We start from the raw sequence: 12,716 nt of genomic DNA, 5'->3' as shown, positions 1-12,716 counted from the left end.
AACGTGCTGCTTCCTGGAGATCTCCTCGGGCCAGGATGCAGGTGGCCAAGGCTGCTGCTGCTCTCCCTCCGAGTGCTCGCGAGCGGTGCTGGTTCCAGCATCCCAGGAGGAGGACACGAGCCTGCTGCTGCTGCTGCTGCTGCCTCGGGCTGCTTGTGGGGCTGGGGAGCACAGCGCAGGACATTTGGGTAAAGCTCAGCGTCCTCCACCTCAATGCAGCCACCCCTGTCCGGAAGGGCAGAGATTCGGCTGTCTCAGAGCTGCTGCTTCACGCAGTGGACACAAAGGTTGACCATCTCCCGTAATATTGACTATCACAGTAGAAAAAATAGATGAAAATTTGAAAGTAGCTCTTGAAGTATTTCACAAGTTTTGGGGCAAACTGTTACAGAGGCTTTTCTTTTGTTGGTGTAAGAAGGCAGATTTGCTGTAAATCATTCTTTGCTAATTTTATGTTACAATGGCACAGCACAGGTGACTCTTACCTTCTATTTATTCCACTTTCCAGCAGAAGAAGTCTGTAGGTAACCTTTTCCTATTGCAGCTCACATAGTTTAAGTTACGTATGGTGGAAGTCAAGTGATGGCAAAAAACCTCAGACTTTTTGGTGTAGACTTCAATCCTTCTCTTATGCAAACTGACACTCAGGGAAGTTCTACCATCAGTAGCAAAAGCAGAGCAGATTGTTATTTTAGGAAGGATGTCTTAAGTCGTGTCTTTTAAGGAGCTCCGGTTTTTATCTGCTCTTAAGGAGATGAATAGTGGCCTGCAGGGTAACAATTCACTGTATTACCTGAATGCCAACAAAGTGAAATAGGTTTTGCTCTTGGATGAAATTGCAGAGTTCTCGTGGGAGTTGTACTGCATCCGTTCTAGCAAAATATGTGGGGTTTGTGGAGTTTCCAGGGAAATGCTGAACAGTATGACAGGGTGAGTTTTGCACAGATATTTGTGTTATGCATTGCTTACTCTAGCATGCCAAAGCAGAACTCCTTTGCTATTGCTTTACACTTCTCATGAGTGAGTTAGCTTCAGAGCCATCGGGGTGATCCTCATGCTGTCCTGCGCACGCAGAGCCCCTGCGAACGCTCTGAATATTCCTCAGAAAGTGGCAGCGGTTCTGGGGGACTGGATGCCAAGCTCAAAGAAAAGCCAACAGGACCAGAGAAATCAGCTCTTTGCTTAATCACGTAATACAAAAAGATGTAGAAGCAGCTCTGCCTCTCTGTTTGATTAACCCGCTCTGGACTGGACTGACGTTAGCGGTGCGGTGTCCCTGGGGCAGGGGGCAGGGTGTACAGCCCCATTGATTTTTTGGGGGGAGGCAAAGCAGAGAAAGGCGAGGAGCTAGGAAGGGGCATCCAGAGTGTGCGCTGCGGCATGGGGCTGCGTATTTCTCCTTTTGAATGTCATAAACACTCAGGTGTAGTACACTATCTCATCTTCAAAATTTACTTTGAACTCAACTTAAAAGAGTTGTGTCAGCTGAGCCTGGATGTTCAAAAGCTGCCTTCCTGGTTTGATGTTTACTATCAGATCTAGTTGCTTAGCTTACAAGAAATTCAAAAGGATCGTACGACAAACCTGCTGACAGAGCTTTAGATGTGATTGAAGTTTAGATTACTTTCCTCTGATATATGAGCTTTTTTTCTTCTTTCTTGGTCAAAAGATATTCTTTCCTCATCTGTAAATGTGCAGAAGACATAACTTTTTAAAATATACTTTGTCGTTCACCACCTGTTTTGTGATTTGATTGAAGGGATGGGATTCACGGTTGTAAGACACTCGTACTGTTTATAAGCAACAGATTATGACTGGCTGTAAGCAACGGTGCTAAACCTACCTTAAAAAATGCAAAGAACATAGGATTTTGCAAAATACTAGGCTTATAAGACTGCGGTATGCTACACTGGCATCTCTGATGGCTATTTTTTATTAGAGGCTCCTATTCTTGGATTATAGCAATAGTAAAGAACTGAAGAGAGGGTGTTCCAGCTGCTGGGAAAACACACGCTGAAAAAACAAGCTTTGTCTTGGCGTTGTCTGGAAAGGTACATGGAGAAATTGGTGAAATATGGTGAGAAATTAGGGAGCTATTTCAGTAGACTGATGAGAGAAGTCTTCTAACAGCGTGCTATTTGCTGAGAAGAATTGCTTCTGCTCCATCGAGCCAAGTACAGCGTGGTCCAGAAAAGTGGCTTCTTAAGGAGCTCCTCTTCTGTGGAGGCACTTGTGCAGCTTTTCTCTTTAAACAAGTGGAAGGGATGCGAACCCGTGTTTAATTGATGGAAAGCTTAATGTTTTGTGGTACGTAGGTGGGTTTCTGTGCTTTTAACGAAGTCGGTGTGCTGTCCCATCCCTTCTCCTCTACACAACCCCTGGCAGGGCTCTCTAGGAACGGACGTCATTCATCGCGGCGGGGTGGTGGCAGCTCCGGAGACGAAATACCCTCAGGCTTCCCGCTACGTGTTGTAACCACTGACGCGTTGGGTCTTCCTCGTGCTTTACAAGCTGCCACCGAAGGTTTCTTCTTACTGCGGGTCTACTGAAAACATCGCTAGGCACATGTTGAAGGAAACAGCCTACAAACTACCGCGGTACTAAAAGAGTGTTTTAAGAAGCTGTAGTGTTTGTATGACTCTGTTATATGTGCATCTGGCACAGGAAAAGAATCCGAGCCACTCACGGGGGTGGTACCTCTAAAAACGCCTGTTCGTAGCCTTTATGTGCAGGTTTATGAGTCTTCCAGGAGGAGAGGGAGGTCAGTCTCATCGCATTAATCAGCTTGACCAGTTCCTCTGTGTTTTTTTGTATATATAGGTATGAGGTCCTTATATGACAGAGCTACCTTTCCTGCTAAGGAGGCTGTTTTGAAGGGGCGAGCTCTTTGCATCAACTAACAGACTTCGCTCTGTAGGAAAATACAAGTGAGATAATGGTGCACACTTAAGGGATAAATAAATATTAGGGCAACAGCCTGCAATAAAGCCATTTAGAGTCATCTGTTAAGAATTAAATGAGTTTGTGAGGCCCATCAGAATGAAGCAAAGTCTTGGCTTACCCTTCTCTTTCTTTTCTGGTTGTCCCAGAGTTTGGGTGCCGATTCTGTAATTGGATCCCTGTGGGTGGAAAGACATATCCAGTGAATGGCTGGGGCTTTTGAAAATAGCATGTGTGGAGTGGTTTACATAATTCCTGTGTGTGGAATCGTGGCTAATTACGTAGCAAGTCAAAATATGCTTTGGAGGTGGAGCTGCTGGTGCTGTGTTTAGTTAGAGTTGTCCAGCACCCCCTAGTTCAAATCTGTTCCCATTTGCTTGTGATTTTGCCACATTTTAAATATGTTTGAGCTGAAATTTTCCATTTCATGATGAGTTTTTACCTCAGGGTAAATTTTAAAAAAAAAAAAAAAAAAAACCGTTCCAGCAAAAACTGTTGAGCCATGTCTAAGCGGGAGATGTTGAAGAATGTTGTTTTTGCTGTGCCTGAAACAAAGCAGAGCCCCGAGCCTGCAGCCTGGGAGCCTCAGTACCCTCCTGCTCTGCTTTGAAAAAAAAAAAAAAAAAAAAAAGGGTCTAAATTTTGCAGCGGGGTTGCTGCGGTGTCAGGAGCGTGCCTGTTATTGTTCCCAAATTTGGGGCAATTTCTTAGACTTTGAAAGAATGAAGTTGGTGCGTGACCCCGTTGGCCACTCGTGCTGAAGGCCGTGCGTGCTGCGTAATGCTGCCCCGTGCTCCGGGCTGGTGGGCACGAGGTGGGGAGCTCTTCTGGGTGCCAGAGCTCACGTCTGCAACGGAGGAGGCTCAGGGTGAGGTACAGACAGGTGCAGGGTAAATCAGAGCACGGGGGCAAGACCGAGCCTTTGCCAGGAGGCAAGAGCAGAGCTCACGCAGCTTGCCCTCAAACTTAGGCATTGCCAGAAATAAGCTGGCCTCTCTGTTGTTCTTCACGACCACCTCGATTTTAATTTTAATCTATGGTGGTCTCAAGTTGCATGATGCTACAGGTATGTGTGTTATTCCTTCGTGTCCTGTCAGCCTGGCAGTTTCCTCCTGGGCTCTTCAGGGTCGGCCTTCGCTCTGCATCATCGCGGCAGCGATTGCAAACCATCAACAGCAATAACCCTCAGGGCAGGAGCTCACCTGCCTCACGTTTTCATTTAGGAAACAACTGCAGGGAGATATTAGGTGTCATTTTTTCTCCGTGACCTGTGGTAGAAGGAGGTGCCCAGCAGTGCCTCCCAGGAGCCACCAGCCCAGAAGATGGTGGCACTCCTGGTGCGTGGCATCCATCGCTCCTGCAGGGCACTGCCCTGCAAGGAAATAACTCGAAGCACCGCTTCTGCTGCCCAGCCTGCTGCCTGCTCAGCTGGTCTTTATCCTGTGCTTCTGTGAATATGGTTAAAAAAATATTAAGTAGTACCAGGAGCTGGACGGGGGGTGAGGAGCAGCCCTCAGACGCTGCTAGCAGTGCATTTGGGAACGGCCTGGCCGGGAAGCCAGAGGAGGAGCTGCAATGGCAGCGTGCAAGGTTGTGCTGTCTTTTCCTCATCAGATGTAGACACTTAACAGGGACGAGGCAGTGGTCTGGCACATCCAGGGTATGTAATGGCATGTCTTGCGTCTGTGTAAATCACAGGTTTCCCAACCCTGCTAAATTCCTCCCTGATGATCCCAAGCGCTGCCTCTGCTCCGTACCTTTGCAACCGCGCTACCCTGCTGTCTGCAGCTCCGGTGCCATGAAATTTTAATGCCTGGCTTTATAGGTTAAAGTTTGCACTGACATTTATGAGTCAGTTAAGCTTTCAACACACGCCCAGAAAGTGGCAGCCCTGAGATGAACAAGAAGCAAAGAGAAAAAATAATTGCAAGGCCAAGTGAGCCCAGACATTTCCTGATGGAGTTTTCACTTTGGGATTTGTCATTATCCGGTGGGAAATAGTGTCCTTACGCATCAGTTTGTGCCACCAGGGCTGTCTGCACCTTGCAAAATAACAGAGCCATTCAAAGTGCCACACAAGCCCTTCATAGCCTTTGTTTTCTTTCAGGTCCTTTGGTGTGTCTGGTGGCTGATAAATGCCAGCACGGTCACGTAAGACTTTTCAGAGCTCAATGCACGAGTCTCTTGGCTTTTTGAGTTACTGATTTATATTCTGAGCGGCACCTTAGTGTCCTGTTTGGCTGAGGCGTCTCTGATTCTACCCGTAATCCATATTTGCTGTAGGAATTCCTCAAGTGTTTGCCTTCCAGTCACTATGGTTGCTGTACGTGGCCCTGACCCTCCCCATCTACTCATTTATCGGTGGGAGCGAGGAACCAGCCTGCGTACGGGTGGCTCTGAGCCGGCCCCGAGCCCTCGGCTGCAGCAGTTAGTCCCAAAATGTTGATGATGGTTTTACCATCACCAGAGTTACCTTGGTCCTGGCTACGTGAGGCTGGTTAATTCATTTCAAAGGTGGACAAGAATTCTGTATTCCACGTTTCTGCCAGCGATGGAAGTCAGTGCAAACCATATACAGTAATGCTTGAATAAATATACTACGTCAAGCCGGGTACTGTGGTAAATGCAAACTCGGATCTATGTCGGGTGCATTTTACTTGCTCTTTATTTCAGTTTCTCATGTGTAAAAGTGGGCTTAATATTCACACAGTCAATTATTGCTTGTGGTGCACTTTCTTATCATAAAAAAAAAAACCAAACAACCCTCCATAAAAGTGCCCCTGAAGAATTGTAATGGTTCTGGCTTTTCAGCACTATTTGAACAGCGTGTGCTTGAGGTTTGGGCTCACACACCACTAACAACAGAAAACAGAACAGGCTCTCATTCAGCTAGTACAGTCCATTCAGGCTGAAAAACAGAGGAACCTTGCCTGTGGAAGCAGTTTGGGAAAAGTATTTTAAAGCTACCAGGCAGTCATAAAGAAAGTTGTACAAGCAAACCGAATTCTGGCAGCCTTGTTTGCCAGGCCTTAGTGTTTTGTTAACGTGGTAGTGTGTAGGAAATAGCTGGTTATTAGGCACTGTGATGCACATAATGCCATAACGTGAATTGTTCCAGTGCTCAGCATCCCTGTGCCCGGAGCACTGCCTGCGTGAGGGGCTCGGCAGTGACTGGGCAACTCTGGAAAGTTGCTGCCTCCGCTGCTTGCTCCTTCCTGTAATGTAATGCTGGCCAAAATTAGTATGTTTGATATTTGGGTGGAGGAATTTTCTTCTATTCTTGCAAATTTGAATGCCAAGTAGCATCTGATAATACTTATTTTTGCTGCTTAGAAATAGAATCCTATTATCTCAGGAAATTCTTATCACCACTAGTCATTTGATGAGGAACAATGAGTTAAAGATGATATCAAGTGTGGAAGAAACTGCTTGTCCTGAGTAAAACTGACTTATTTAGAACAAATATAGACCTTTTTTTTTTTTCCTAGTGTATTTGAGCTTCTTTGTTCCATGATTACAAAACACAGTACAAGGATTTCCCCCACACAATAAAGCTTTTCATATATTTTTTAAGTTTCCACCTCAAAGCACATAAACCATCAGGCTTTTAAGGATGGGTTGCTTACCACACTTGGCCTAGACAAAAGGAAAAGTTAGTCTGTCAGATGCTCTGCCATTACTCCCTGTGCTGATTTAATTTCTCTGAAGATCTGTCTGGCTGCTCCCAAGATTCATCTTATTTCACTTATGGAGGCTTCAGAAATCATTTCAAATTCGCACAAAAGCTGGATTACACCTCATTTTACCAATTTGGGCAGTGGAAAGTGTGCCACACAGCAGTGTTTTTAATTACCTCTTAGTCATTAATAGGTTTTGTTAAAATTTTAAGATTTTTTTAACATTGGACACGATCCTATGGATGAAGAGAGTTCCAGCAACCTCAGTGGGTTCACAGACATTGTTCAAGCTTACTGACCTTATTCCGTGATTTATTTTCAACCCTTTTGCTGTGCTGAATCAAGAATTCACTCTGTTTGGAAGCAGACATTTTCTGCTTTGGGACAGAGGTGTGGTGTATCTCCTATCTACAGGTATGCTGTTGTCCTTCCAGCAAGGAGGCAGAGGCTGCTCAAGTAGTTTTCCAGTTCTGTTTAGATTTTTTTTTTTTTTGTATATACATTCACTTATGTGCAGTGTATCTCCTGTGACATGCCACAGGGGGATATGCATGACAAGATGTAGGACTTGAGCCAGATATGAAGCCAGCCTGACAAAATCCCCCAGGCATCCGGTAAAGAGTAAGACACATTTAGATAAGGTTACAGAAAAAAAAAAAATCATGAATTTGGTATGCAATCTCATTGTAATAGATATGTGACTCAAGCTATTGCAAGAAGTAGAGCTCCTGTTTCCTGAGACGTGAGTGCTACATGCACAGAGGTAGGAAAAATACTTCTGTTGTGTCCTCCTTGCATTTAAGCCCACATTTATGGTAACTTAATACGCATCTAACTCTTAATTCCGCCTTGTATTTTTCCATTTTCTCCAGCCTTAAGACAAGGTTCCATATAACAAGCTTTCTAACTTCAAGTCATTAATTAAGAAACAATTACAGCTGATGACTTCTATACCATCAACTTAATTTTTCATCCTCACCACATTTCCCATTTAAATTAACTGGTTTATGGATTAACACGTTGTCATGTCGGGTGTGTTTTTTTTTTTTTTTCTCCTTACTCTAAATCCTCCTCTGCATTTAAAGATTACTCAGAAAGATGACAATACCCCCAGAATACGCAAGGAGACACGGAGCTGAGCATTGTCTGAGCGGCAGCCTCGGGGCAGCCCTGTCGACGTATTCCCGAGCTCCGGAGTTTGGGAGCGCTGCCGAACGCAGGGGGTGGAAGTTGGCTGCTTTGCCTCTTCCAGATACGTGATAGGAAATGCTCAGTCCTCAAGGACAGATGAGAATGGGATGGATTTTCCTCCCAAACATGAGGAAAAACTCGTATCTGCCTCCCAAGTTAGAATCCTTCCTGGACTGACAACGTCTGGATCCGGACCAGGTTTTTAGGTTTGATTCTGACTCTGCTGAATATTTACTAGTAAATATTTTGACAGGAGCGGGACATCTGGCTATACTAAAATAAAGCTGCAGAGAAATGCATTACACAACTTTTCTTTTATATTTTTCTGTATCCACGAACAGATGTAAGGGATCTCAGTGCCAAAACAGTGAAGGTTTTCATTATGTGTGTTATATCCGAGAGCTTTCTTCAAAGAGCGAGTTTGCTAGCATTGGTTATGCATTTTTGTTGCCTTAAACTTCAATGGCATTGATAATTTCTTACTGACACTTTTATATAGCCCATTAGCTTAACTCTATTGACTTGTTTTGTCTTTTATTTTAGATAGTCTTCGTAGTGTGTTTTTTTAAAAAAACACTCTCTACTGCCATCTAGCACTTCAAAACATTGATAAACAGCTTTAGTTCACAAAAAAAGCCTATAGTTACAGCTTGGCACCCACTTTTGAGAGAAAATAGTGTCACTGCCTGCCGGTAATAGCAGTTTTGGGATATGAATCAGCCAGTGGACCTAAACAAGGGTCGTGGGGCTGGCACCTTTGGCCTCGGGGTCACCCCACCAGGGAGGAGCCGTCCCCGTGGATGGTTGGGGACCGCGATAAGAAGTACTGGCAAATGGGGTCCCTCCCCACCAGATACTTTGACTATTGCCATACAATAATAAAATATGTCAATCTTCTAGAAGAGCAAAAAATAAATAGCTTTTAGCCAAAATAATATTTCTTCCTGTTTTTTGTGTGTGTTTTGGTTTGGTTTGGTTTTTTAAATCTGTGTTGAGTCTGCAAGGGACGTGCATGTTTCAAGCTCTTGGCATCATCAGGGAAAGTAAAGCAGGAAGACACCCTGAACTCCAGCCTGTTTATCTCCTCAAGACCGTGTTACAACCTAGTAATTAATTATTTTTTATGCAAAGCCCAGACATGCATGGCAGAGTTCAGAATTACAATATATATTCATTTAACAATGGATTTCTCTACTGCTTTCTGGGACAGATATAATTCCCATGCTTTTCATTACACATGCTATTTAAATCTTGATCCTGAATTCTTATTAAAAATGATGAATTTTGACCTCAAGGTCTAATACCCAGTTTTGGAGACAAGGTGCTTGATGTGATTTCCAGAGGATTATTTTTAAGAGCATTCGTAGATTAGATCTTTGCAAATAGTTGAGGGATGTGCCCAATGAACCTTGTCTGCTGGCTTTTCGACTGCCGTTCAGCATCCAGATTGATTTTTATTCTGTAGCCCTTGACAGTGTGTAGTTTCATGGCATAGGGAGACATCTGATATTTTTATTATCCCTTTGTTGAACCAGGAATGTCACAATACTTTTTCTGCTGACTTTTACTGGACTCTCCCAATACTTGAAGGCAAAACTGTTTCTCATTGAAGTTTCAAGAGCCTGTAGGGTTCATTACAAAGGCTGAAAGGATGTTTTTCAGCTGGGCTTCTTGTTTTTAAACATGAGTGTTTTTTAGGTGACTGCTAGCCTCCTGCATTTGTTAGCCACAATTCGATTTTGATCCCCGGCCGCAAATCACCAGGGCTTTGCCAGGGGAGCCGGACAGCATGAGGTGACAAGTTCCTGCGTGCTCCTTGGGGTGCTTCTGCTCAAACCCTCATTCTGCAGTAAATACGAGGTAATGCAAGGTAGCGTACCCCTCAACGAAAGACGGGTGAAATGCCTCTGTTCGGAGACTTTGTCGGCACATGGCGATGTGAGACGTGGAGCTGGCTGGCAGTGGAAAGGAAGAGGTGGCCGTGGCCTCGTTACACAAAAAGCCCACGTGCTCGTTGTCTGCACATACCTGGCTGCTGTGAGCCCATCTGAGCCCATTTGGGCCCATTTGAATGTAGTCAGTGGGGTCAGCAGCTTGAACCCGTTTCCAAACCCCGGTTTGCACGCAACACGGCAAGGCACGCGGCGGTGCATTCCTGGGGTGAGTAGAGCATGCGAGCCAGCGGTTACGCTGCGCTTCCATCTAGCCCTGGGGCGAGTTACACGCGGATGTCAGCTTTTGTTTTGTGCTTTAAAGTCATCAAAATACGGAGTTACATGAGGCAATGATTGTTTAATAATCGGCTGATCTTAAGAGTGTTTTGTTGTGCCGCACTGAGTTGGTATTTGAGAGCGTTTTGTTGAAGTTACAAAGCATCTACGCTTTTGGTTTGGAAATTGGTAAAAGCATGTGGCATGGCTTCAAGCGCTGAGTGCTTTCAGATGCTGTTCTGTTCCTTTGATTATTGAAAATGATTCCTGCACAATCCTGCTAATTTTCTCTTTGTACGCCTCCAATTTCAGGAGACTGTTAGAAAGTCCATCTATGCAGAGTGCTTATTGCCGCTGCGAGAGAGATTTCTGCAGAGCCAAATTTTAGCAAATGCAGTAATTTCCAAGGATTTGGAACATTTTCTTCCTGCATTTCTTCCCCCAATTTTTTTCTTTAACGTTTGCGTGCACGTGTGAGCAACATTTACAGCACACTCACGCTATTCCTTCTCCGCTCCGTAGCAGCCATTGAATCCCACCGTATAGTTTAGCACCAGCTCAGTCCTGCTTCCCGGCACCCTGTGAGCTGCGTGTAGGGAGCAGACACTCAGAAAAGGCACCCCAAGCACCAGGGGTCATTAGGCACAATCGCACACGGTCCTGGAAATCCCAGGCACTGAGGGCAGAGGTATTTATCCCACCATTAGCTTTCCGGTGCTTTGTACCTTGTCACCTGAAATCATATTACAAACACTGATTAATCTGAACGCCATCTGAACGTGAAAGGTGTATATTATCTTATCCCTCTTGATGGAAGGGGAATCTGTGACTAAGAAATTAATCAATTTGCTTGCTGGTAGTGGTAGAACGAAGTATAAAGCCTGGGTATCCTGATACCTGCTCTCTCCATTAACACGAGATGTACTTACCCTCTGGAGGATTCTTCACTACAACAGGTAAGATTCCTTTGCCTTGGAGAGGGAAATGGCCTTTTTTCAATACTTATTCACCTTACAGTTTTTGCCCGAAATGACATTTGGCATATTCACTATGTTGTTTAAGTTCTGCTCTCTCCCAGAAGAAAACAATTTGGAAGAAAACGTCAACATTTTGCTGCATGTAAAAAAAAAAAAAATCATGTTTCATGTAAAACCAATATTTAAACTTGTACTTGGAAAGTACTTTAAAATAGTAAAAAGCAAAACTAAGAAAAAGTGTACTGTTTTGTTACACAGGGTAATCTTTCCAGCAACTTGCTTTCAGAATTTGAAATGAAATGTTTTACTTCGATGTGAATTACATTTCACATCCAACCTCCCCCGAGTCAGTGCTACAGACACCAAAAAATGTTGTTTACAAATTTGCGTTGCAGATTTAGCATCCTGGTTTCTTATCACAGTTTCTACATACATAACAGGTTTTCTCCTCACTGAAAGAAAACTGAGCTTCCTGGCACTGGGGAAGATACGTGTTTCAGATCCACTGGGAATGGTTTCCAGAGCCAGATCTCATTCCATCCATTTTGACTGTGGTGTTGAAATGGTGGGCCCACCTTTCTTCTCCTCTGTCTTTACTTGTTTTCAGAGCAGATTTCTGTAGTTGCTGTATCATAGCAAAATTTACCATACATTATACCAACACTAGATTGAAACCCAGCGTATTAAGTCACAACTGTGCATTTTTCACATGATCTGAAATACCAGAGCACTTAATCTCTTGATCAGCTTTTTTTTTTTTTTTTTTGCTTTCATATGTCTTTTTTTTTCCCCCTAAATACCTCTAGAATTAAAAGGGAATATAAATCTTCTGCCTGTCCCGTGGTCCTTCATCTCCCCCTCACGTTGGGAATGCTGGTGCCAGCGCCTTCCTCCTCTTCCCAGAAGTGCAGATGAGATCAGTTGGGTTGGGCTGTGCTCCTGTGCCTCCGCATCCTCTCCTGGCGATCACTGCCTGGTTCTGAATTCAGAAATAGCTGCGGAGTTACTGGCATTTGCACAGGAGCTGCTGCTAAGAATGCAAAAGTAAGAAAAAGAAAAAATCCTGACTGCCCATCCATAAATATTTCATTGCGGTCATTTTGTACGCATTTCTTGATTCAGGGGGAGTGTAACATCCTCCCACGAGGACCTGTGCCACGTAGCTTGGGGAAAGGGCTAAGTCCCACGGCCCCTGCTCCTGCGAGCATTTACCTGTGCTCGGCTTGGAGCACAGGAATCAGGCATTTGTTCCATGGAAGTCAGTGCGTGTGGGATAAACCACCCATCTGCACGAGTGCTCCTGCAGCAAGCGTGCCCCAGGTCCGGTGCCAGGAGAGGCTGGTGCCCCGGTGCTCGGGTGGGTGTGCGAGCTGCTCCGTGCCCGGGCTGAAGGGAGACCAGGATGGGTCTTCTGCTCCTGCTCAGCCCCGTGTGAGCTGAGCCGGGCAGGGCATGGCCACAGGTCACCACTCTGTTGGGTTGGATGAAGTCTCTTCTGCGTGTCCATCGAGGGACCCAAGGTTTTATCAAAGCATTTGTCTTTTTAAGAGGCAGTAAATAGTCAGAGCTCCCTTCTGACTTCCCGTGCAGTTGTTCAGGATCAGCACTTACAGAATTTAATTTCTCTGTGACATGTTTTTTCCCATTGTCTACCAGGGCTTAACATGGTGGCTAAGTTTGTTATTGATTTCTGTGAAAACAATGATGGAAGATGCCCCTGA

General features: G+C 44.8%; 1 protein-coding gene across 4 annotated transcripts in view; it reads left to right on the top strand.

Moving 5' to 3' along the window:
• The window catches only part of CTBP2 (C-terminal binding protein 2), a 125,058-nt gene that overhangs the window by 69,918 nt on the left and 42,424 nt on the right, over positions 1-12,716 (top strand). The gene's annotated exons all lie outside the window — the stretch shown is intronic.

This window comes from Anser anser, assembly GCF_964211835.1.
Source record: "Anser anser genome assembly, chromosome: 7".
NCBI classification, from domain to species: Eukaryota; Metazoa; Chordata; class Aves; order Anseriformes; family Anatidae; genus Anser; species Anser anser.
This window is presented reverse-complemented; position numbering and strand designations above follow the sequence as displayed.